This window comes from Lissotriton helveticus, chromosome 6 (genome assembly GCF_964261635.1).
Source record: "Lissotriton helveticus chromosome 6, aLisHel1.1, whole genome shotgun sequence".
Lineage (NCBI taxonomy): Eukaryota > Metazoa > Chordata > Amphibia > Caudata > Salamandridae > Lissotriton > Lissotriton helveticus.
The window spans coordinates 1,619,466,832-1,619,491,627 of record NC_136067.1 but is presented as its reverse complement, the minus strand read 5'-3'; the positions used below and the strand labels follow the sequence as shown (position 1 = coordinate 1,619,491,627).

Genomic DNA, 24,796 nt, shown 5'->3' with positions numbered 1-24,796 from the left:
ACACAAGTGATACCACACTTGCTTTAACCACACATATGCATTATGCATGGTTAAAGCAGTGCGTGGTCTAGCTGCTGCTGGTGGAAGGAGGAAGAATCGGGAGAGCCAAAGGACGCGGTGAGGTAAGTGGGGCTGTTGCCGGGTTTTGGGGGGTGGGGGTTTAGGGGTAGTTTGGATGGGCTGGGAGGTGGTTGTCAGGGCTGGGGGTAGGCTAAGTTTTCAGGGATGGGGGTCAGGGATTTTTCAGTGCTGGGGGTCAGGGTAGTTTTCAGCGCTGGGCGGATCGGAGTCGTTTTCAAGGCTGGCGGGTCGGGGTAGTTTTTAGGGCTTGGGGGGCTGGGAAGTTTTTAGGGCTAGAGGGGAGGGATTGGTTTTTAGGAGAGACGGGGTAGTTTTGGGCATCAGGGCGGAGACTTGTGGGACATTTTAGGGCTCAGGTCAGGGAGCAGGGATCGGTGATGTTTTTAGGGCTTAAGGGAGGGCGGGATAGCTTTTTTGGACTGGGGCAGGGACGTTTTTAGGGCTCGGAGGGGAGGGGTTGCTTTTCTGGAGGAAGACGGGTAGTTTTTTGACTCGGGGAGGGGACAGGGTTTGTGGGGGTAAGACTTGCTTGTCAAGTCTTAACTACAAATGCCTTTGCAATACATGCCTTAACAACACATCATTAATTGTAAAGGCATGTGTGGTAAAGGCATATGTGTGGTTAAGACTTACATGGGTGAGACCGTGTGGAACCAGCGTGTGTGGTAAACACATGCGTGGTTCCATCACACAACCGCTGCCTGGGTCTATTAAATATCTATACCAAGGCCTGGTAGAGCAAGCCTAGGAGCGGCTCCTGTTGTCCATGACCCTGGCACAAGCTGATCATGCAGTAACTGATTGGAAGGGTTTACACATGCAAGATGGCTGAATGTTCAGCTATGAGGTACTGCCCTGCTTGGTCAATGTTTGGCTGTGGAAGTGCTGTGCACTAGTATCACTGGGAGAGACGGTGATCCAGGGGTAGAGTCTAGACTCTGTTGCTCCTGAAGGCTGGGCTTAACTAGAATACAAAACCTGCTGGAAGAGCTGCTGGACTGTCTTGAAATGCGAAGAGCTCTGCCTGCTGTGGCATGGTTTAAGCTCTTGGCTTCACTTTCAGCAAGGTGATCACAGAGATCATTGCTTTTAGAGTTTGTCCGCCTACTGGTGCACAGTGCATTTGCCTGACATGGCAATGCTTGCAAGAACACTCTAAACAGTCCCCATTTAAGTCAATGGAGACCCTAATGTAATGTGGGCTATGCTTTAACAGCACTAAAGAGGACCGCAATCACTACCTGCATAAGAACATTATCATAGGTAGGCTCTACATTAAAGTAATTTATAGTGCTTAGTGAATTGGCACAATATTAGAGATTTAGGTCTAATATCAGACTAGTAAGTAGCTAGACAGTTCAGGTTTCTTTGCTCTACATTCTTTTATATATAATGTTGAGATTTATGTCTATTGAAGTATACTGTTCTTTACATAAAATAAGGAACAGACCAAGGGGATGGAAGAATTGAGTCACGTGTTGTGTTTTTTTAGTTTAATATGTCTAACCCTGACAGCTGCCTTCAGTAATCCTTGGGCTGCTCTGTCAAGCTATGCTAAGAATCAAGTACTCAATAGTAGTAGTGATTGGCAATCTAGTCTGGAGTCCAATAATATCGTGGACTTGGGACTCCAACAACTTTAATTGTCATTAAATGGGGCCCAGTAGCCTCTGTTTGCCCTGGGGGGTTGGGGGGGGGGTGGGGGGGGGGGGGTTGGCACAAACTAGGTCTCACAATGCTTCATGGTTTTGAGAGCTTCTGTACATTATTTGGCAATCATCCATCAAACTGAGATTCAGAAGCTGTCACATCCCAGGGAGGGCTGAACTGCCATATATCATTTTCTCAGGGGGCTGGAGCAAGTGGAGTTTGGCTTTTATAGTTCCCGGCCTCTGTTAGCAACTCTCTCATTTTCTCTAGCTCCCCGATGGTAATTACAGCAGGACAGCAGCAGCAGAGATCAGAGAGAGTACAGAGAAAGAGAAGTGAGAGGGAAGAGATGGCGTGCCCTTAAAATGGATGGATGAGGTGACAAAGGGCGTGGAGTTTGTTTGAACATATTTGCCAGAGCTGCTTTTGATTCCCACTTCGGCCCTGATCCCACAAAAATGTCTCACCTCAGGATGATAATCCTCAAGAAATATAATTTGAGGGTGGACAGCCAATTGATGGTGGATAAGAGAACTATACCAAAGACGACAAGGTAGGTTGAGGAATCTGGTACCCCGAACCACCAGCCTCTTCATAGTATGGGATGCATGAATGACATTCATTTATGGGATGAACATCCAATGACAAAGAGATCAAGACTGGAAAAAGATCTGCCAGAAGCTTACATATTTACAAGCTGCCCATGAAACCCTTGCTTATTTTAAGTCGATCTAAGCTACTATGATCTTTCAGCAAGTCACACAATTGAGAACCAAACTAGGAGTGAAATGTGCCCTTTCATGAATTAAAAACCTCTCAGTATGGAAACTGTGAGAAGATAGGGAGGATACAGGGACCATAGACAAAGACTTGGAATAATGGTTGCAACAAAGCTGCAATCAAGAATAGTTTAGGTGAATTGAGGGCAACCAGTGTAGTGGCTATGGAGCCATGGGCCAGGAGCAATGGTAGTAACCTAGTGCTATGGCCCTGATAAATTTACAGTACTTGGGCCACCCATCTCTGGTTTTGTAATAAAAAACTGCTTTTAAGTTGGGTGAAGTGGACCCCTCACACTCCTATGCCCCACTACACTATTGATAAATTCGCCCAGAGCAAATCCTAATAATCAAGCCAATCTTTAATTACATTCTAAATTAGAGAAAAGTGGAATTGTATTAAAGATATGTTACGTAATCATCCGTTAATGAGACCAAAAGGCAAAACACAAATACCTACAAAAGAATCAAACACAGATAGTTGACCTTAGAGGAGGTGATAAGTGCAATAGAGCCTGCCTTCAAAGGACTAGAACCAACATTACCCCCATCTTTGAGCCACATATTTATTTTAAACACGTTGCAGTGGCTATAAAAACAACTTTATACTTCCAATATGACAACTAAAAAGCCTTTACAAAAATAATAAAGCTCTCTTCAAGTATGAGCTGTATTTGTTTATATCTCTGTTTATATCTCTGCCGAATGCAGAGAGTAAAATATTTTTTAAATTCCTGGCGAATAGCTGATCATTGACATGACTATCTATTTGTAAACAAGAAGAATGCGTGCTTTGTGGGGAAGCATGTGAATCTGGCAAGTGCCTGGGGGACATCAATCCTAAATCAGACCTAAACTTAGTGAACATGTGTTTGGTGCCAAGACGTAATTTGCTAAGTGAGATAGAAGTGGGTATGACCTTTACTTGACATTATTTTTTTAATAAATCATATATTTACTTGCTGTCTTTGGTATATTTGACTTCGGTAGCTACAATATGTACAAATGGAATTCTCTCCGAGGAGTTGCAGTAGGGAGTCACAGGACAAAGATGCCCTCTGCCACCTGCCCTGTTTGTAAAATCTATCACCTGTGAGACATTTATTTACACATTAAAATCGAATTTTGGAATGCTTCTGTTCCTATACGGAAAAATAAAAAGTCATATGTGTAAACAAGGATAGTTCGAACCTCTGGCCAGCACTTCCTAAGATTGGAAATGACGCAAAAAGGTTTGAAGTGGATATGTGGCCAAACTGCAAACAGGAAGATGAGTATTGTAGTTTGGAATTTGGATTAGCAAACATATCAACATTTGACATGTTGCTGGTAAGACGGCACCGACCCCTTTGTCACAGTTTCCAAGTATGGAATTCAATGTAAGGAAATATTCTAGCATCATACACTGATAAAACATAGGATATAGCAGGGTGAGTTTTGAATAGATGTTCAGTTCAGGAGGACAAGAGCCTGTTAAGGTTGGAAAAACATTAGAAGGATTAGAGTGTAGTAATAGGGACTTCTAGGTATGAATCAATATCTCAGTGCTGATGAGTTAATTTTCAAACCATTTGTTGACGTCCATTCGCTAATCTCAGATACATTTAATTTGTAATTCGACATTGAAACCGAGGTGTCTTAGGTGCTGATGATGATCTTGCAGATGTTGACATACCTAAACCACAGTCTTGGGTTGCTTGTGTTCCAGTTCAAGAAGGACCTGGCTTACGAGATCGGGCTGGACTGTTCACATTAAGGCAAGCTCAGGACTGATTTTCAAATGTCTGGGCCCAAATGGAGGTGGCATTGTGTGTAAAATAATGATGGACTGGGATGCAACCCAGAGTAAAGTAAAAAAAATGTCCTGCGATTTTTATTTTTGAGTTGTGTTTTCGTATCATTAATTAATTAAGTAATTTAGCTTGGATAGACATTCCTTATCCGGGATTCATTTTTCTGGACGATATTTTTCAAAAAGGCGGATTTGTTCCAGTGATGATGTAATATTTCAGGAACCATGAGACCCATATACTTACACATTGGTTTTGGGGGACAAGTAGTCTAATAGAGACAGAAAATAACTCCTCAGAGCAAACCTTCAGTCATTTTCCAAAATGGTGGCTCTGTAATGATGTGTTTGTGCCATTATATTGGTCATTTATTTTAATATTGTTTTTGTTTCAGGTTTTCTGTCGACTAAAATTCGTAAACATGAACAAAGCAGGTGGTAGCAGAGGATCTTTATCATATGCCAAACTAATCTGAAAGAAAAGCTAACATCAACTAAGGCTGGACAGCAGAGAGTTCGAGATGCTGCAGAAATACGGCAAGTCGAAGTTCACAAAAGATTAAAACTGATAGGTGAAGAGGATCAAATATTTTATCATTGTAGACAACCAAACCCAATGCCCATCCACTTAGAAGATCAATGGTACCCCTCATCCACCTCCAACAACTGATCAGAAAGCAGAGGATATTCAATGTGTTATGTTTGGTTTATCCAGAACAAGGACCAAAGGGATTGAGGAAAGAACAAAGTACAGTGTGTGTGAGTCTCAAAGGACAAACATGTTTTTATCTACAGTTCCTTTCTTCCAAAATGAGTAAAACAACGAGGTGAATGTATTTGCAGTGGATTTGTATGTCCACCCGACCTGCATGCGTGCATACTTTCGAAATGATGAATGTACAATGAGTTCCCAGCAGCAACGTAACCGCCAGCCTTCAGTTAAGTTTGCACCCTTTGAAAAAGCAAATTCAATTTTAAAGCCACTCTTAAGTGCTGGCTATGGGATCACAATCAGTGAGATCAGAGAAATAATGGTAAGCATTGATGAAACTGTATTAATCCATAATAATGAAATTATGATTTTCAAGGTTCGAATGTACAATGATTGAATTCGTATTTGTCAGTCTAACAAAAGGAATTAGCCACTTAGGGCCAGATGTAGGTAGGGTTTTACCGGTCGGTAACGGCCGAATTCGGCCGTTACCGACCGGTATTTGGCATTTGATATGTAGGGGCAGGTAAACAGGGAAAATCTGTAATTTTACCGATTCGGTAAATATACCGGTCGGTAAATTTACCGACCGGTATATTTACAGAATCGGTAAAATTGATATGTAGGTGGGACTCTTCTGAGTCCCACAAGGCCTACAAAATCGGTATTTTACCATCAAATTGTATTTGATGTTAAAATACCGATTCAGGTGTGCATGCACATGTGTGCATGCACACCTGTGCCATATGACAGGCAGACCTGCCCTTAGGGCAGGTATGCCTGCCATATGGCCCCTGAACCTTTTGTGGGGGTGCTAGAGGGTGTCAAAGTGACACCCCCTGCACCCTTGTCAAAATCGGTATTTACCGAATCGGTAAATACCGACCGGTAATGCCCCATTCATTCCTATGGGCTTCAAAGCCCATAGGAATGAATGGAGCATTACCGGTCGGTATTTACCGAATCGGTAAATACCGATTCTTAACGATTCGGTAAATGGAACATCTGGATGTTCCTACATACCCCCACTTCTTATTTACCGATTCTTAATTACCGAATCGGTAAAATTCGGTAATTAAGAATCGGTAAATACGTTTTACCTACATCTGGCCCTAAGTGTGTTCTCAGCTGATTCGACTCCTGAAGTTTTTGCTGCCAAAATAAAATCACAGGATGCAGTTAAATCAGCAGATACCATTTTAAGAAATGTCCTGAAAGATATAGATTTTGAACATAATGACACATTTTGTGATCCTCATGGGTCAACAAGAATGCCTGATGTTGTCTTAACATTTTTTACATCATTGGTTAATATCAGCAAAGCAAACCTATTACAAACTGAAGTTCTTGAGTTTGGAACAGAAGCCAACAACATTGATGATAGCTTTGAAGATATAAGCAAAGAAGTAGAAGACAATCCCTTGAACCGACAGGCTTGTGCTGTGCAAATGTACTGTCTTTTCTAAATCATGATTTATGAATTACATCATGGCAAAAAGAAAACTCCGCTACACATGATGACTGCCCACACAATCTATGACAAGGGCAAAAGTAGAGAGTTAATCACTTCAATGAATAGGATTGGTGTATCAACAACTTATAATGACATAGTGTGGAGCAGGAACTTGTTAGAAGCCCATGCTGTAAGATTTTGTGAATCCAACAGCACATCACTTCCAAGTCACTTAACCAGGAAAGGATTTACAATTGCTGCTCTTGATAATTTTGATTTTGAAGGCAGCTCTTTTTTGTCTGGAACACCCAGCACACAGGATACTGCCATGGTGCCTTTTCAAGACTGTACCAATGAAGTAGCTGCAGAGATACAAGCTGTGGGCATAAACAAACGAAGCTGCAAACATATAACCTAACTGCTTGCCAACATGTGCAAAATCACTAAAAGCTATCAGCACGTCCCAGTCTACCAGAAAGTTTCAATGTGGCTGGGACATGGATCTTCTACCTGATGACATGGTCCCCAAGGCTGATTCAACTGAATTTATGATATCGCTTATTCGGTGCGGACTGAAGAATGATGAAAATCAGTTCCGCAGTGGGATGGAATTCATGCTCTGATCTCCCAGAATACCATTCTACTAAAGAATGTTGGGTTTTTACCAGTAATACCATCTCCAGTCACAAACTACTCAACAGTATACACTGCTTTAAACCATTTCCAAAATGTGTGTTCTCAGCTTGAGAACCAGCCTATCCTGCCAATTTTCTGCAATGAAGGTGTATTGTAGCTGACATTTGTATGAGCAATCCAGTAGAATTTGATGATCTTTATCCAATGATAGGCTTTTGCCACATGACAAAAGTTGCATTGTGGTGTGCATTAAGTTATCTCAGTGAATGTGGCATAGACAATGCACTTATTGAGGCTGAAATCTTTGTAAGCTAAACTGTCCAGTCTGTTTTGAGCATAACTTATTATGTTCATTCATACAGGGTATGCCTATCATATCTGAGGCTATAGAAACATTGCGTTGGAATGCTTTCTGGAACAAGAATGACAAATTAGATCTTGCATGTCTTATCTCAGAAGTGAACAAGGCACAGGATGCACTTCATTCAAAAGACATAATACAGAGCCTGGCAGTGTTAACCTAAAAACCAAGTTTGTAGAGTTTGTCAAAGAATGTGAAAAAAATCTGAACTTTGCAAGTACTGGGAAAATATTTTACAGATGATAGCTCTAGTTACAAACTTGGTACAAGGTGATTGGGAGCTGCACATGAAGACTGTAGAGTCACTGATTACTGTGTTTTATGAATTTGATTGCATAGACTACATGAGGTATTGGTATTTGGAAAGATTAAAGAAGCTAAAGGTAGAAAACGCATACCTTTACAGAAAATTTATCCAAAGACATTTTGTGGAGAAAGATGGAGAGGGAAGGTTCAAGGCTGTGGCTCCAGAAATGAAACTGGAACAGACAACTCAGAGATCACAGAAAAGCTCCAAGGGAATTGTCGATCAGACACGTAAAAGTGAATATGGTGCTCAATGGCAGCTGGTTTACCTTGAAGTCCGTTCTATTAGCAATGTTTTCAGAGAGATGACCAATTCAAAATTAATGGACCATTGTGAAACTGTTCTGCACCACGAACTTGTTGGAAAGAGAGGGGAACGTTTTAATAAACATGTTGACGGCCTTCTTCATTTCATGCAGCAGCAAGGAAGTCCCTTTGAAATGACTGAGCCTGTGCAACTACCCAACTTTGTGACCAAATAATATGTGGATAACGATATAAAGACACGTCTACTAGATGTCCTGGAGCATAGATAAAAACAATGTGCAGAACTGAAGCAGGAGAGATTAGTATTGAAAGAGAAACGGCTGTTTGACAGAATCACTAAAGCTAAACTTCCATGCTTTAATAAGAGTGTCGTCCAACCAGCCACTACAAAATAGGTTACATAAAATAGAACGTTTGCAAGCACATAGAGCATGGGTACTCACAAACTTTCTCTCGGGGGCCAAATATACAGTGTGGTTTGTGTCCGAGGGCCGCACCAGTGGGGGTGGGGTCAGTGGGGAAGGGGGCGGGGCTAGAGCAACAAAACAAAGTGTGACCATGAGGTTGAACACAGGTCCCTGCAGCGGACGCATTCGTCCACTGAGCCACCAGACCCGACATACACATATCTCTCTTTCTTTCTTTCTTTCTCTTTCTTTCTTTCTCTCTCTATCTCCCTCTCTCTCCCTCCCTCTGTCTCCCTCTCTCTGTCTCCCTCTCTCTGTCTCCATCTGTCTCCCTCCTTCTGGGACACGCCGCCTCAAAACACCTTCCCTGTCGTCTTCCGGTGCTCTATGTTGGTTCCAAGGGTTGTGATGTCACTGAGCACCAGGCGGGGGTTTGCGCGGCTCTGGGTCTCAGCTGAATGGGCATGTGTCCACTGCGCACCCTGGTCCCGCCTGTTAGCTTGTTGGTCTAGTGGGGGTAGGTAGCAACCCCCCTCATCCTTAAACCTCAGGTTGCTGGTGTGGCCCCCTCTCATGCTTCACAGGTACGAGCAACGATGGATCACTGCCTTTATGTCCCCAGGCTGCCTAGTCTCAGGCTATTGCTATCTTGTCAATGTGCAGCTGGACGAGGATTGGCAAGGTTGCGATGTGTGTAAGTCTCTCCAGGGCCCCTTGGCCTTTCGCGTGGAAGGCAGCGTTATTTCCTAGCTCACGGTAATAATTGAGTGGTTCCTGTGGTCTTTTGTAGGACTGAGCTTGGCCCACTGTATGTGGTCAGTGCTTTACAGGAGGACACACCACTCGGATGCAGGGAGCACTCGCATCGGGCTGGGAAATCCCCCATATTTTATGCCGTTTTCTGTTGCACGATGAGGAGGAATCCCGCTGCGCTCGCACAGATCACACTGCGCCGCCCAGATCCCCGGAGTGTAGCCGCGAGCTGAGCTCTCTGGTCAGAAATTGCTCCGGAACCACCCTCCTCTCCAGCGGGCCCGCACTATCCTCTTGGCGGGGGGCACCCGTAGAGCTCCATATTCTCCCCCGACCCTCGCTTCGTAGACAGCATCACGGAGCAGCACAGAGGACTGGGCCACCTCACCAGCCAGCAGGGGGTCTGGATCTGCATCGCACAGCCCCTATACTTCTCGGGGCGATCTTCTCCCGAAGGACCCCTCCTACCAGCCGCTCCTGGGTCGGGCTCCCACTGGGCTCCGCATGACCATGAGTGCCTGCCGGGCATTGCCTTCCGCAATTGCAGCAGCTCCGCCCAGTCTGTTTTCGGCTGCCCTGCCTGTGTGTGCCCTGGCTGAGACAGCCTCTGGGGCACACAAACACACAGCCGCACCTGAGCACTTCACAGGTCTTTAAAAGACCATTTGCATGTTAATGGGGCTTTGCTGCATTTCACCTCTTCTTAGGCCCCTGCAGCTCCACTCTATCACTGGAATCGCCTTGGCCTCGCAGCAGAGTCTCTCAGAGTTATGCTGCTGAAACCCTCAGTGTTTGCAGAAACTCTAAAAAAAAATTCACAAACACGGGTACGATGTCTGCAAGGTCCGCGGGCCGCCAAGGAAGGCTTGCCGGGCCGCTGGCGGCCAGCGAGCCGTACTATGAGTACCCGTGACATAGAGAGATGGATGTAACAAAAAAAGGGGTGAATTTATCAAGGACATTCTGTCACATGGTCTTCTTCCAACAAATGCATTATTTGATGGAGATGCTGCAACCACACCAGCAAAGTACAAACTAGTACAAGAGCTAAAAAAAAGCTTTCACCTGCAGAATTTCAATTCGAAAAGAAGTCCTCATTGAAAACAGCCGTTGTTTTGGAATATATGTCACTATAGTAAATGCTCAAGAGTTCATCCAGGCAAAACTTCAGAGAGGTTATTCAGATTGTTCTGCAGATAGCAAGAAATGCACCTTGTCTTTGATAGTTATCTTGAATTATTCGTCAAAGAATGTGAGCGAATCAGACATATGTCTACAAGTGGAACAATTGACCTTGTCTGCAGAATTCAACACTCATATCTGTGCAACTTGATAAATTCTGGTCAACAACATCAAACTAGATGAACTATGAAATACTAACTCGCCAAAACATTGCTGATGCTTCAGTGAATACTGAATTTCCAATTATTGCAATGATTGTCAATGAGGAATTGGTGCCTGCAGAGATATATTCAAAAGGTACGGGCCATATTGTTCACAAACTTAACAACAAATTGCGGGAAACTGACCTTCGTGTTGTGCCACATGTTGAGTGGGCTGTTCGAAATGGTTCCAATCGAGTCATTTACATAGATGTTATTATTGTGAGACTTAGAATTGTTGCAATGTTTACAAGTCACGGATTGTCAGAGTTATGGATACATTATGGAACAGGCGAGAAAAGACACTTAATTCCCCTTCATATTCTGTACAAAAAGCTTGACCCATAGATGCCCAGGGGGCTTATCAAGGCACATATTCTTAAGAGTGATGACACTATGGGCAAAATTGGAACAAAGCTTGGAGTTTTAACTGCTGAACCTGTGAAGTTTCTAAAAGCATTTGCCGTGACAGAACACAAATTTGCTTTTTTAAAGATGTTGAAAAATGCCTTGTGCATGTGTGGGAAATCAGTTCTGACTTTGATACATTTGACAATCTTTGGTACAGAGAGTTCAAGAGATCAATCCCACTAAGTGACCTTCCACAACGTCATACGGCATATTAAAAGAGCAATCTACTTGATCAGAAGATGTGTAAATGTTTTGGATCATACATATGTAGAGAAAGATCTGTGTGAATTTGGTTGGGAAGATATTGATGTGGTCCTAAAACCTACGAAATTTCTAAAGCTTCTACCCACAGAGCTTACACGTACATGTACTTGCAAAACCCGTGCTACGGAAAGTTGTCCCTGTCGATATTCTCTCCTCAAATGTTCACATTCTGCAAACGTACCACAAGCGATTGCCGCAACAAATAAATAAAATTAACTATGAAAATGTGTCTAAAACAGGAGCGATAAACATACTTTTTTTCATATTCAGATCTTAAACATTGTTTGGTGTTTACATAAAAAGATTACAACCAAATATTATTTGTTTCATTTCTATATATGTCTCTTCTTTCTCTATTATAGCCCCATTTTGAAAAATGGCAGAAGATTTGCTCTGATGAGTTTTTTCTGTCTTTATAAGACTGTGTGTGACTCCCAAAACCTATGTTTTGATACCAAAATGAAGTATATAAGTCTCATGGTGCCTGAAATATTACATCATCACTGCAACACATCCGCCATTTCTAAAAATGTCGTCCAGAAAGATTCGGGCTGAATCAGTAATGTCTACCCTAGCTAAATTACTTTTCTAATGATCCAAAAACATAAATCAAAATTGAAAATCCCTGGACAACAATATTTTATGGAGAAATATCAGGGGGCCGGGATTATTAATCTCTCTATCTCTTTATTATACTCCTCTTTCTCCTTAAACTCCTTGGCCCCTATCTCCTCTATAAACCCTAGACATCTCCTTTTGAGAACCTCCTTTCTCATAAGGCGCATTTCCCATTGATACCTAAAGCACAGAGATCATGCAGCACGTTATTAAGAAACATAATGATAGGACAAATACAAAGGCCCATGTACCAGGAGAACAAGGAATCCAGTCACATTTCTTTCTATATTGTGTCAATGAGAATGTACCATGACTCTTTTTGCTCTGAGAAGTGACCCTGAGCTGTCTTCAATTAGTGCTTCATGGACTGATGGATAAGGGTGATAGCTTTCATATTAGCATCTAGTTTAGTCAAATCAAACTCTTTTTCGGAAATGTAATAAATACAATCCCACCTAAAGTAAAATATATATATATCAATCAACAAGTTTGTTCTTCCACTCCTGCAATCCCCCGTGCCCGGGACTACACAGGAACTAACGAGAGCCGACCCAAAGGTGCAGGTGAGTGATTTTATTCAAGTTATCAGCAGCCTGCCCGTATTACGCGTTTCAGCCTTCTCAGAGGCCTTGGTCTATCTATCACATCAAACCAAGTTGCCTGCGATGAATGGAGCCCATAACAGGTGAGTATTTGCTGAAACAATCTTTATTGAAGGTACCGCATGGATGATAGCTGGAAGTCAACAAAATAATAATGAAGAATCCTGCCGATGTGTTTCATGCCCATAGAGCACTTCCTCCTGGGCTCTGGCTTCAGTACAGAGGAAGGTATCAGCAGTGTTTCATGCACCATTTTAAATCATAGTTCCCCGCCCTGATGGGCGTGGCAGTTACCGTGGCTTCCTGGAACTTGTGGTGCCGTGGTATTGCCCCAGTGGCGTGCCGTGCCTGCTCGCAGTCTTATCTGGTAATTAGAAAACCAAGTGGGTTGCGCTGCCTCAGTTGATTTCACACCGGCATCTTACTCCTCCAAAATCAGCTCCTGTTCCTTACGCTTCCCTGCCGGTTGACAAAGAGGCAGGATTGTGAAGACAGGGGGCTCAATCCGCAGTTCAGGCGGTGCCGCTAATATCACATCAAACCAAGTTGCCTGCGATGAATGGAGCCCTCAACAGGTGAGTATTTGCTGCAACAATCTTTATTGAAGGTACCGCATGGATGACAGCTGAAAGCCAACAAAATAATAATGAAGAATCCTGCCGACGCGTTTCGTGCTCATAGAGCACTTCCTCCTTGGCTCTGGCTTCAGTACAGCGGAAGGTATCAGCAGTGTTTGATGCACCATTTTTAATCATAGTTCCCCGCCCTGATGGGTGTGGCCACTCCCGTGGCTGCCTGGAACTTGTGGTGCCATGGTATTACCCCAGTGGGTTGCCGTGCCTGCTCGCAGTCTTATCTGGTAATTAGAAAACCAAGTGGGTTGCGCCGCCTCAGTTGAACAGCACACCGGCATCTTACTCCTCCAAAATCAACTCCTGTTCCTTACGCTTCCCTGCCGGTTGACAGAGAGGCAGGACTATGAAGACAGCGGGGCTCAATCCGCGGCTCAAGTAGGTAGGGTTCAGAAAGGACTCTTTTTGGCTAGCTTGATGCATGAGATTTGAGTAGTGGGGTATTATAAATGCTGGCATACGAAATTAAATCAAGTAATCTCTATTTTATATCCACCTATTGCGGTGAGAATACTTCATCTACTTGGTAACCCTAACCTAGAAGACCTTGGGTTGAGATGACTCCCAAAAAAAGAGGATGTTCGAGTGTGAATTCAGAGGTTTAGGGCATAGATGAAGACATAACGGAACACTAAAATCATTGAAAATGCCTCCTGTGCTTAAAGGTTTCCTAGCTGAGGCGTGAACCTCCATGAAGGAATTGTTGGGGTCCAATCTGTTTCCCATGGTGGCATATTTGTGACAAAAACAGGCCTCCCTTGAAAGTGATATTTCTGGGTGAATAGATCTGACACCCTTAAGCTTTGCTCCTTGCAGTCATGGTGGGGCTTTACACCCCAAGAAGGATGGTGTGAGGCTTGGTTCAGATCCTAAATTAATTTGTTCAGAGGCGGGTGCCAAAGAGTGATGAAGTAAGATTATGAGTGGGTTTAGAATGGTCGATGATCACAGCAGGCATCTTGGATTGAAATAGGGGATGGGAAATAGTAGTGAGGTGTTTGTCACTGGGGGAACAAACGTACCCTGTTTTGTATGATACTAATAGGAAATACACAGCGACAAACTGATGGGAGGTTGTCTTATTCTGATACAAGTTAGTGAGGGATGACTAGTTTGAATCACTGATCTGCAGTGATATTGTTTGTTACTGTGATGTACGATGTTTCTTTTTCTTCTATTATCTGTAGAAAATCAATCATAGTAGATGCACTTATGTAAATCATACAATTTATAAGAGATAAGTAAGGGTCACACTTCCATTGAAATATATGTGTTATTACTTATATATTATATGCCTGAATTGTCATGAATAACTTTGTATGTATTGCTCCTTTGAGACTTTCCTGTCCGATCTCAACTTCTCTCAGATCTGTAAGGGTCCCACCCACATCAAAGGCGCCAACCTGGACCTCATTATTGCTAGAGACAATCTCATTCAACTGAAGGACATCCTACCTTGTGACTGGTCGGACCATCATCAAATTCCCTTCTACATACTGAAAAAGTAGACTAGCAGAAAGGGACAACCTCTTAAAGCGAAACAATGGACTTGCAACAGGAGATACATAAACATCAATGCTCTTACTTCCATCACCATGAATAGACTTCAGCCTGCACCTAACAAGACTAACCTGGACGATCTTTCTGACCATTACATTAGCACTATGACTAATATCTTTCACTCTATTGTGTAGAAACAACTTAAAGGATTCCCCTTAAACAATCCAAACCTTGGTTTAATAGTTCCCTAAATGACGAATGCCGCAAACTTGGACTTTTAGAGAGGTCCTGGAGAAATGAGCTTTCCACCACCAGCCTCTCTCAGCTAAGGAAAATGAGAAGTGCTTACAATAAAACAATCTGCATTGCCAAAACTGACCAATTCAGAGTGCAACTGGACGGCGCCACAAACAGACCCAAGATGCTTTTTGAAATCATCAAACAGCAAGCAAACCACATTTCCAACCCAAACCTGTCCTCCGCGACTCCACTTCCTAGCGGGGAGGAATTCACAGTGCACTTCTCAGAAAAAACTAGGAAAATCGAACTGGAGCTCCAACCCGGCATTCCCATGGTGCCGTCCCCACTCTTCACCTATTCTCCAGAGGAACTGGTGGTTCCCTCGGCGATCTCCTTTTCTCTTGTATGTTCTCCCAAAAATGACACCTCTTGGAATTCCTTTATCCTGCCAGATCACACAGAAATACTCCACTAGATGGCAACTCTAAAACCGGCCAATCACTTCAATGATCCACTTCCTGCTAAATTTTTTAAAGATCTCAACTTGGCCATTCTACCTATTTGGTCGTGGATTATTCATGAATCTCTTCTGCAGGGAAGCATCACTGATTGCCTCAAAATTGGACAAGTCACTCCCTTCCCCAAGAAACCCAACTCAGATTTATCTGATCCCAACAACTTCAGACCTATCACTGTCATCATGACGTTAGCCAAACTTCTCGAGAAATGTGTCAACAAGCAGCTCTGCAACCACATAGAGAAATTTCAACTACTGGACCTCTATCAATCAGGTTTCAGAGCAGAGCATTTTACGGAAACTGCTCTAACGCACATTGTGGATGACGCACTGAAATGCCTGGATCAGAATGTCCCTTGTCTTCTAATCCTTCTGGACCTGTCTTCTGCTTTCGACACCATCAAACACGAAACCTTGATTAATCGTCTACAATGTAGGATGGGTTTAGCGGGACTGGTCCTAAAGTGGTTTACATCTTTCTTACATAACTGCACTCAACCAGTCCCTTGCTTCCAGTACCCGGGTCAGGATTGGAGTTCCGCAAGAATCCGTACTCTCGCCCACGCTCTTCAACCTCTTCATGGAACCTCTCACTGTCATTCTGAACCAGTCTAGCATTCTTTACCACATGTATGCGGATGACACACAACTTTACTTGAAGATCTCCTCTCTAGATGGCATTACAATTCTAAATGAAGCCCTTTCGCAAACTGAACAATGGTTAGCCTAGAACCATCTGTTGTTGAACACCCTCAAAACTGAATTCCTGCTTATTGCCCACCACAATCACTCTGCACCTACCCTGGACTGGCTAAAGCAAGTCACAGCCCTTAACTGCATCCCTCTTGTGGTTGATTCCGCTAAATCGTTAGGCATTACCTTTGACAAACTACTTAAAATGCAAGCTCACATCAGTGTCACTATTAGGGGTGCCGACTTTCATCTTAACACCCTCAAGAAAATCAAACCTTTCCTTCCGACCGAAGACTTGCAACCTGCAGTACAATCCCTGGCGATCTCACGTCTTGAATATGGTCTGGTGACCCTTGCAGGGCTTCCTAAAACGAGCTTGGCCCCTCTCAGAGCCACTCTCAACGCATCGGCCAGACTCATCACAGGCTCCAAACGATTACATTACACCTGACCTTGTGCAGCTTAATTGGCTGTCTATTGAAGCGAGGATTCGCTTAAAAATAGCTTGCCTCACGCATAAGGCCTTGCATTACAACACTCCGGCCTATCTTGCGAACAAGCTCCTTCTTTCTGACTCCAATCGGAACTTAAGAAGTACTTCCACACTTCTCTTGAAACCACCCAAATTCAATAAGAAAAGTGCGTACAAACGGGCTTTCTACGGACTGGCACCTAGAATTTGGAACGATCTTCCTTCGGAGTTTAGAGCCAATCCTTCCACTGCCTATTTCAAGAAACAGACCAAATTGATTTTCCTGAGTGATCATTAACTGCATCATTGTGTTCTCTTTTACATGTCCCCTTGCTGACAGACCGGACATTTTTCCCAACTTATTGTTCTCCATTTATTTTAGGTTTGGTTCTTAATTGTTATTTTACCCGAGGGCCCTTACCCTTCAGGTCTGTCAAGTATTGTATTATGTCGTGTCAAGTTCACTTTGCTTGTTTTACTAAATGTTATAGGAAAAATTTTACACCCTAGGAGCAATGAGTCTAGTGTGGCCCTCTACCTGTTCCCTGATCTTGTTTGTGTACTCCTTGTGGTGTCACTATACTGACTTCTATTGTATGGAGTTTATTCATGTTTTTGCTGTGTGCATAGCGCTCTGATACCCGCAAGGGTCATGTTTGCCCTTTATAAAACTGTCTAAATAAAATTAAACCTTGTTCTTACTTAGATATTATATGGCTGAATTGTCCCGAATAACTTTGTATGTATTAAACATTGGAAAATCTAATAAAAACAGCTGGGGCTAAGCATACTTGTAAGTTACTTTAGAAAATTATATCCATATGCTGTTTTCAGAAATGTCAGAAATACTGTGCCTCGGTTGTGAATTGGTAATGATGGAGATCATATTTTAAGGATCAGAGTAAATTGAAATGCTGATAATAATGAGTTTGTGGCTAAAATGGTTGCAAAACAGAGTATAACGTGACACAGTTTGGAGGTAAAACTGAATATTTTCACTTACTCAGAAAAGTAGAAAGAATGCTTACAAACAACATCAAATCAAGCGACTATTACAATTTTAGGGAAATAGTGAACTAAACAAATACCATAAAATCCTGCATGTTTGGTGCCTTTATAGTCGAATGCATATTATTTTTGTAACGGCCTAGTCATCTGCCTTTTTTAGTCTGAGGAAGAGAACTACATGTTCTAGAAAACTGGCAACCTTGTATTTACACTGCCAAAGAAGGGTATCGTCCTTGTCAGAATGCGTGTTCGTTTTTAGCTATTTTTATAAGTATGTTTCATCTGTTTTTCCACTAACTTTGGAGTAAATAGGGAATGTGGAATCGGACCTTGGCCACATGTAATTAGGGAATAATATATAATGTTTTATTTTTTGCTTTTTATAAGTCTCTTTATGCATTATCAAATGTAGCCACTCAAACTTTAATAATTACGTTAGTTATGCTGGATGTGACTTTTTCTTCCTGAGATTATACTGAAGTTCAAACCATATGATGAAGTGTATAAACAATAAGCACACACACACACAAACAAAAATCCAGAAGTGCTTCTTCATACCTTGTTAAAAAAAGGTTGTAAAATGAAGGCACTCACAGGCCTCCAACTCAACCAACCCTTTATTATTAACAACAAACACATCAGGGGCCTGTTCACAAAGTTAAATCTACACATGAGTAAATCTACACATGTAAGTTTACTCTCACACATTTCAGCAACTTTACTATTTTAAACTATAAACTATTTACCATTTCCGAATGTAAAGTTACTGAAAAGTGTAGACTTATATGTTCCCACCCCTGACATAGGGGTGGAATCAGTAAAAAATTAAATAACTACCCTAAAACTACTAATTGTAATGGATTTATTACAGTATTTAATGTTCCACACACTTGACGGAGACCTCCACTATTGAAGCGGAGAACTGTGCATAGTAATTAACACATAAGGAAAAATGTATTCAACTTTTTTTAAATGTCCTTTAAAAGTTAACTAACAAGGCTAATTAATTTGATATATGTATTATTAATGTAGGATCATGTTTCAACACTACTAACATAATGTTAAATGATCATTTGTTTTTATTATATTAAATTTCAATTAAAAAGATTTTTCTGAGTATTTAGACAAAGACAGGCTAAAGTAAAAAAATATTTTCTTGTGTATTTTACATTATTAAAAGTGATCTTTAGAATTAATTAGCAGTGATCTAATGTTTACTACATATTAATGGTACATTAATGTATACATTAAAAATATTAATTACATGTTTAAAAATAATGTAATAATTAGCGTTCGTTTTAAGAACTGTTTTAGCATTGAATAATACATCATTATATTATTAAACTTTAAATATTTTAATTTATTTTTTCATTAGATCCTAATGGGTTTTATTTTAAGTCCCTACCTTCACTATTTTCTATTGGAGGGTGTTGAAGTACCTGTGAGTGGCCATGGGTAGTGTTGGGCTTACTCCAGCTCTTAGCTGAAGTATATTTTCGACTGTTTGGGTCCTTTCTGGAGAGTAAATCCAGAACTGCAGTTTGTGAATAGCTATGGGGGTTACACTTTTGTGAGTGGGTGCATGTCCCTCACTAAAAACCTCCCTAACCCCTCTATAACCGCTTCTTACTCCTCCCTTTACCCTTTCCCTTTAGTAGTATGATAGAAGAGGCTGAGGTGTAGACCCTTGAAAGAAGGTCTTTGAATACCATTTAGTAGTACGTTAGTAGTGCTATTGTAGTACTACTATATGTACGACAAAACACCGTTTGTAAACAGGCTTCCCTGAATGGATGGAAACATGGCATAACCTCCCAGGTTACGTTTGCCACTGGATGAGTGGAGAGTGGTAATTAGTGAATCTAGGTATCTCTACCAGCTTAGCAGAGGGTGTTAATAGGATCACATTTTGTCCATTGAGTAATTGCTCAAGTGGCACTATGTTGGAGCTTTTCACTTCTGCTCTTCTACATCTCAATTTCAAAGCATTCGATTGTTTTACGCAACCTGATTGGCCAGCATTTGGGTAGGTAGATGTGGCCAAGATGATCCATTTCCATCCCCAAACTGGAGGGGCAAGAGTGACATTTAGAAGTCGCAATGCAGCACCTTGAGCAAAGTGGTGTGTAAAGCGGAACCCCTGAATGACAAAAACTCTTCTTTGGGTTCTAATAGTTTATCAACCTATAGAAAGCCTGTGAAAATTGAAGGAATTCGAGCGGAAATGGCAGCTCCATGTGTATTCTTTGGTAGTGTTCTTTTAGGGGATGCTTTACAATAGTGTAGCTCCTGGGTTGCAGTTTTACTACTTGGTAAACAGAAATATATTTTTTTAAACTAAGAATAATACATGTTATAATGTACCTGCAATTCTGTTGTGAAAACAGTACACCAAAAGTTAGGTGTGTTGCGACTTGTGATCATTACTTCTTCAAGGTTGGCCAACATACGAATGCAGTGAAAGAATGCAGAGTCACACCTCAGATGAATGAAAATACATGTCTTTCTTTATCTAGGGAACCTGTGGTCAATGAGACTAGTGGGATCCGATTACAACTTTGGACAAGGTTCACTCCTAAGCCTGTGTGTAAATCAGATCAAATCTTATTTAATTCATGTACAAATAATAACAATTAGAGGGGCCACTCTGGGCAACTTTCTAATTAGAGTGTTTTTCCCAGATGATAGATTTCACTCAAACTCTTGAGTATTTAATCTGTAACTCTTGTGACATTTCTTTCAGCAAGAACACGCTAGCTTGGCCTTGCTCGTCCCCGGGATCCTGATCATGCAAGACAGTGACACTGTGGGGATCTTCCATTTCACAGTTGAACTGTTCCAGACCAATGAGATCCTCTTGCACCTGTTTTTTTCTCTTCATCAACACACTCTTGCTACTAGTGTAGCATTACTTCGATATTCTGAGAATACTTTTAGTTGCTCCATGGAGATTTCCTCGGCCACTGTGTTTAAGTTGTTTGTATTTTAGGCTTCTGTGATCTCCACCTTCAGATTCTGAATGCCAAATCTGCAGCTATCTGGTTCTCCTGGCTTAAATTGCAGATGGTGGCCTGAGAGAAGTGAATGGGGGGTGGCGTGGCACTCAATAAAGTATTCAAAAGTTCAAAATATCCTGAGAGAAGTAACATTTTCAGACACCTATCTAGGAATGGAGGGATTTTCCATTTTAAAATGTTGATCGTTAAGTCACCATTGATTCAGGTGGAGGAGGCTGACGACACAGAGGGAGCTGTGAGTCTCATGTACAAGTATAAAAGCACCAAGATTGAAATTGTTTCTTATTCTAGGTTTACCTGCTCAAGAGATGGGTGTAAGAGATGATATTCTCTGGCAGAGACACCATGGCAGACAGAGGATCTGAAAAGATTTGGAAGAAGTACTGTATGTATCACAATTCATTGGGGACAAAGCTCTTCTGAGAACAATTTAATGTATGCTGATCAGGACAAGCATCTCCAGCTTCCTTGAAGAGACACTCAAGATACTCCAAGAACTAGCTCCTAACTAAGTTACCTGGCAAGTTTTTTTTGGGTGGAAGACTAAGGGCCTTATTATTACTTTGGTGGTGTGGGAACAGGCCACTACGCCAGTGCCCCGCTCCCGCACCGCCACTGACATAATTAGGCCATCTGCTGGATTCCAAATGGAATTGAGGCCAGGCCGTGCTGCGGCGTGCTGTGGCAGTCACACGGCGGTGCCGATTTAAAGGCTCATAGGACAGCCTTAAAAGGCACCTCAATAGGAAGGCCATTAAAGATTCCTGCAGGGCATGGACTGTTAAGTCCATGCCCTACAGGAACTGGAACTGGTGCATGCAGAGAGGGGGCCACACCATATGCCCCCTGCATGTGAGCCATGGCACAGAGGCAACAGGGCGCCCTGTAGGGCCCCCTATGTTCCCTCTCTGACACACTTTTCATGGCGGACTCATTGCAGTGAAAACATTGGTGGAGAAAAAACTCATAATATGCTTGGCGGGCCGCAATTGCCCTGCCAAGCATATTGCGGCTTCAAGCCCGCCACAACACCGCAAGGGATCACTGATCCCTGTTGGTTGCAGTGGTGCCAATGCAGTCTGATTGCCCGTTGTAATGGGGCAATAAGACCGCCGGTGCCACGATGCTCGCACCGTCACCATGGCTACGGCGGACGGATGGACCACCGTACTCATAATAAGGCCCATAGTGTCTTTACAATTTCATGTTCAGGATTGTGAGGTTCTTGCACCAAAGAAAAGAAGGTTCGACCAGCCTGCATCCCTCTATGTTACTGAGTATAATTTAGAGACGAGATCCAGATGACAAGAAAAACGAATATGCGGCTCAGGTGCATCAACTGAAAAATGATGTCAAACTTTCCTCAGCATGTGTGCAAATTTGGATCTTGCTGCTGCACTACTTCAAATGTGGATAAACATCTTTTCTGCCAGCTGAAGCAGTCTTCTTCTTTGCTACAATGCTGAGGTATACGTTCATTCTATGTGAAAGACTGGCAGGAAAATTAAAGTCATGAGGACCCATAGGCAAGCATTACCCTCATAAGGGTCTTTGACAAAGTTAATCAGAAATTATTGACAGTATCAGAAGCAGCAGAAAGTTTTAGGAGCACTATGAGACAAGAGTCTCCTTAGTAGAGGAATCTTAGAACATTATCCACAATCTGTAGGAGAGCAGTCTCCGTGTTGGAACCCTGTTGCAAACCAAACTGAATTTTATTCATGAGACCGTGGGCAGTGATATAGGAAGGGTAAGCGTGATACAGGGCGGATGTTACTGAGAACATTAAATACTGCCAAATGGGTGCGTTTAGGACTGCTCTCAAGGTTAATCTACGAAAATTTGGAAGGACCCAACCAAGCACTCGCTTTCTGGTAATATACATGGAGGCCATTTCACTTATTAACGATACGCCCAAACTTGAATATAAGGCAGTTGATTTACTTCAAATGTATGTAAGACAGATATGGTGTGATATTGGAAATGGTGGATTTTAAACTCATTTGAAATTAAATCATCTTATATTACAATGTATGTTGTTCTCATTCTAAGGGAACGGTGAGCTAGTGTTTCACCCTAACGTTTAACAGCTTTTGTCCAGTGTGCACTAATTATCCGATTACCTATTTTTACTACTACTTCCACCAACTCCCAAGTGCTTCAGCTTTACACCGCCATGTCAGCCCACTTACTCATCCAGTGATCAACCTCCCTCCACATACAAGTGTGCTTTGCCGTCACAACCTACAACATTACACCACGTAGATACCAACGTTCATGCCTCATTAGAAACGAGGGATCCACTCCCCATCACCTATCTCCCTGAGTTCACCCCAAATTACCGAACAAGACAGCAACCATCACCTCTCTCTCCTCTCGCCACCCCCAGCCCATCCGTGTAATTGTTACCCGCCCATTTCTTCTGCAGCCCTCCTTTCTGCTGATCTCCCTCTGCTGTACTCAGTGAAGGATACACCATTGAACCGACTTCCCCCCCGCCCACACCGGGGCTTCTCCTCTCTTAACCCTCCTCCTACCCTTTTCCTATAACTAAGGCCTTTCCTTACTTCCCGGCCCTTTCTTGTACCTTTATATTCAGGCTAGTTTGTTTAATTCCACTCCCTCCCTTACCCAGCCTGCAGTGCCCGACCAAGCTCCTCACCCTATGCTGCCTGTCCCCGGCTCTCTCCCACGCCCGCAGTCGGCGTTGCCTCCGCTTCTCCTCCGAGGCGTTGGTTCCCTTCAAACAAGATGGCGGATCCCGGTGTCCCCCCGGCCACGTCAGTGTCAGTCTCGCGCGTTCGACGCTGGGTAGAAACAACTCTCTACTGGCACCCCCGCTGGCTCAGTTGCAGGCTCTGCAGCCTTCCGTATGTCACGATGTAATTTCAAATATGGCCGCTTTTTTCCCGCATGATGCTATCGTATTCGTTGCAGTCCTCTCTATTCTGAACTCTCGTTCATCAGTTAAACACTCTTACACAGGGTTTTCCACATTGCTCTATTGCGCTGTGACTTCATTGCATGCCCCAGCTTGATCGTACTAATAATATTTACGTGAATCACATGTGTCTCAATGGAATGTTCAAACGTAGACTAGCATTTTACTGTTAACTGAAGTTCAGTGCCACTAGAGCTTGTGGAACCATTAACTTTATAGAGTGACCCAAGCCGGAGCTGATCGGATTTCTGCTTTGCACTAAGAGCCAGTATAATTGTATATTTAATATTTCAGTACCCAGGTCATCTTGTTTTCGTGTGGCTTCAGTTATATGTATTATTATGAGGTATCGGCAGCGTTTACACACTTCCCTACAGATGAGATCAAATCTTAAGTCTGTAAACAGCATCTGTTCCCCAGCGTGGTGCCTCCAGCAGCTCTTCAAAGGTATCCGCTCCGCCCCCTGTGCTCTGCCTCACGCATTTCTCCTCCCCTAATTATTCATGGCCGGCCGGCCGTACTTTAACTTCCACGGCCGCCAGGCCGTGTCTCCTTTTATTTTAACTTTTTTTTTTTACTTGTTCTTTTCGTCTCCTCGCACTGAATTCCTTTTGTCTCACTTTCTTTCTTACTTTCTCTGTCTTCCCTTCTCTGTCTTCCCTTAATTTGCTTTTTCTGTCCGTATTTCTCTCCATCTTTTCTTCCCTAGTTCCACTTTTTCTCCCCTTCTTTATTACTCCTTCTCTTGCTTTAGATTTACCTCTCTACTTTAATCTTTCTCTTCCCATCTGTGCCTCTTGCTTTCACTCCTTTTCCCTCGCCCCTTCCCTGTTTTCATGTCCATCATTTTGCCCCTCTCCCTATACCCGTAACATAGACAGTTTATGTGCAGATATACGTTTTATACTTTACCTATTTCGTGTAGGAGCTACACGAAAGGGCACACGGTAGTTGGATCATGGGGTCACATCACTTCCAGACCCAAGCTGCTTTCTCTACCACCACCGATGTTTACTGGTCTCAAAGATCAATATCAAAAAAGGACTACAAGACTTGTCTCTATCTCCCCTACTTGGCGGCCATCTTAGACTAGTCATTCCTCTTTACTTTACCATGCCTAAGGAAGCGGCCATTTTAAACTAGTCACATCCTCTACTCCTGCTTGCCCACTTTTTAGACTAACCACCTTACTCGCACTTACTATAGCCCTTTTTTACACCTACCCACACAACCTCCTACACCTACCTACACCTCTACTCCCAACATGGAACGCACGGGCAAGCACACATATAAAATTAATTACCC

At 42.6% G+C, this 24,796-nt stretch overlaps 1 long non-coding RNA gene across 4 annotated transcripts in view; it reads right to left on the bottom strand.

Annotated features, from left to right (window-relative positions):
* The window catches only part of LOC144763639 (uncharacterized), a 266,955-nt gene extending 242,459 nt beyond the window's left edge, over positions 1 to 24,496 (bottom strand). Inside the window, exon 1 of one of the 4 annotated variants that reach the window (XR_013596247.1) lies at positions 24,404 to 24,496. This is a non-coding gene — a long non-coding RNA (uncharacterized LOC144763639). Of the gene's footprint in view, positions 1 to 23,181; positions 23,810 to 24,403 lie in introns of those variants that run through there. The other 3 variants (XR_013596248.1, XR_013596246.1, XR_013596244.1) reach the window with 3 other exon arrangements.
* Positions 24,497 to 24,796: the final 300 nt, after the last annotated feature.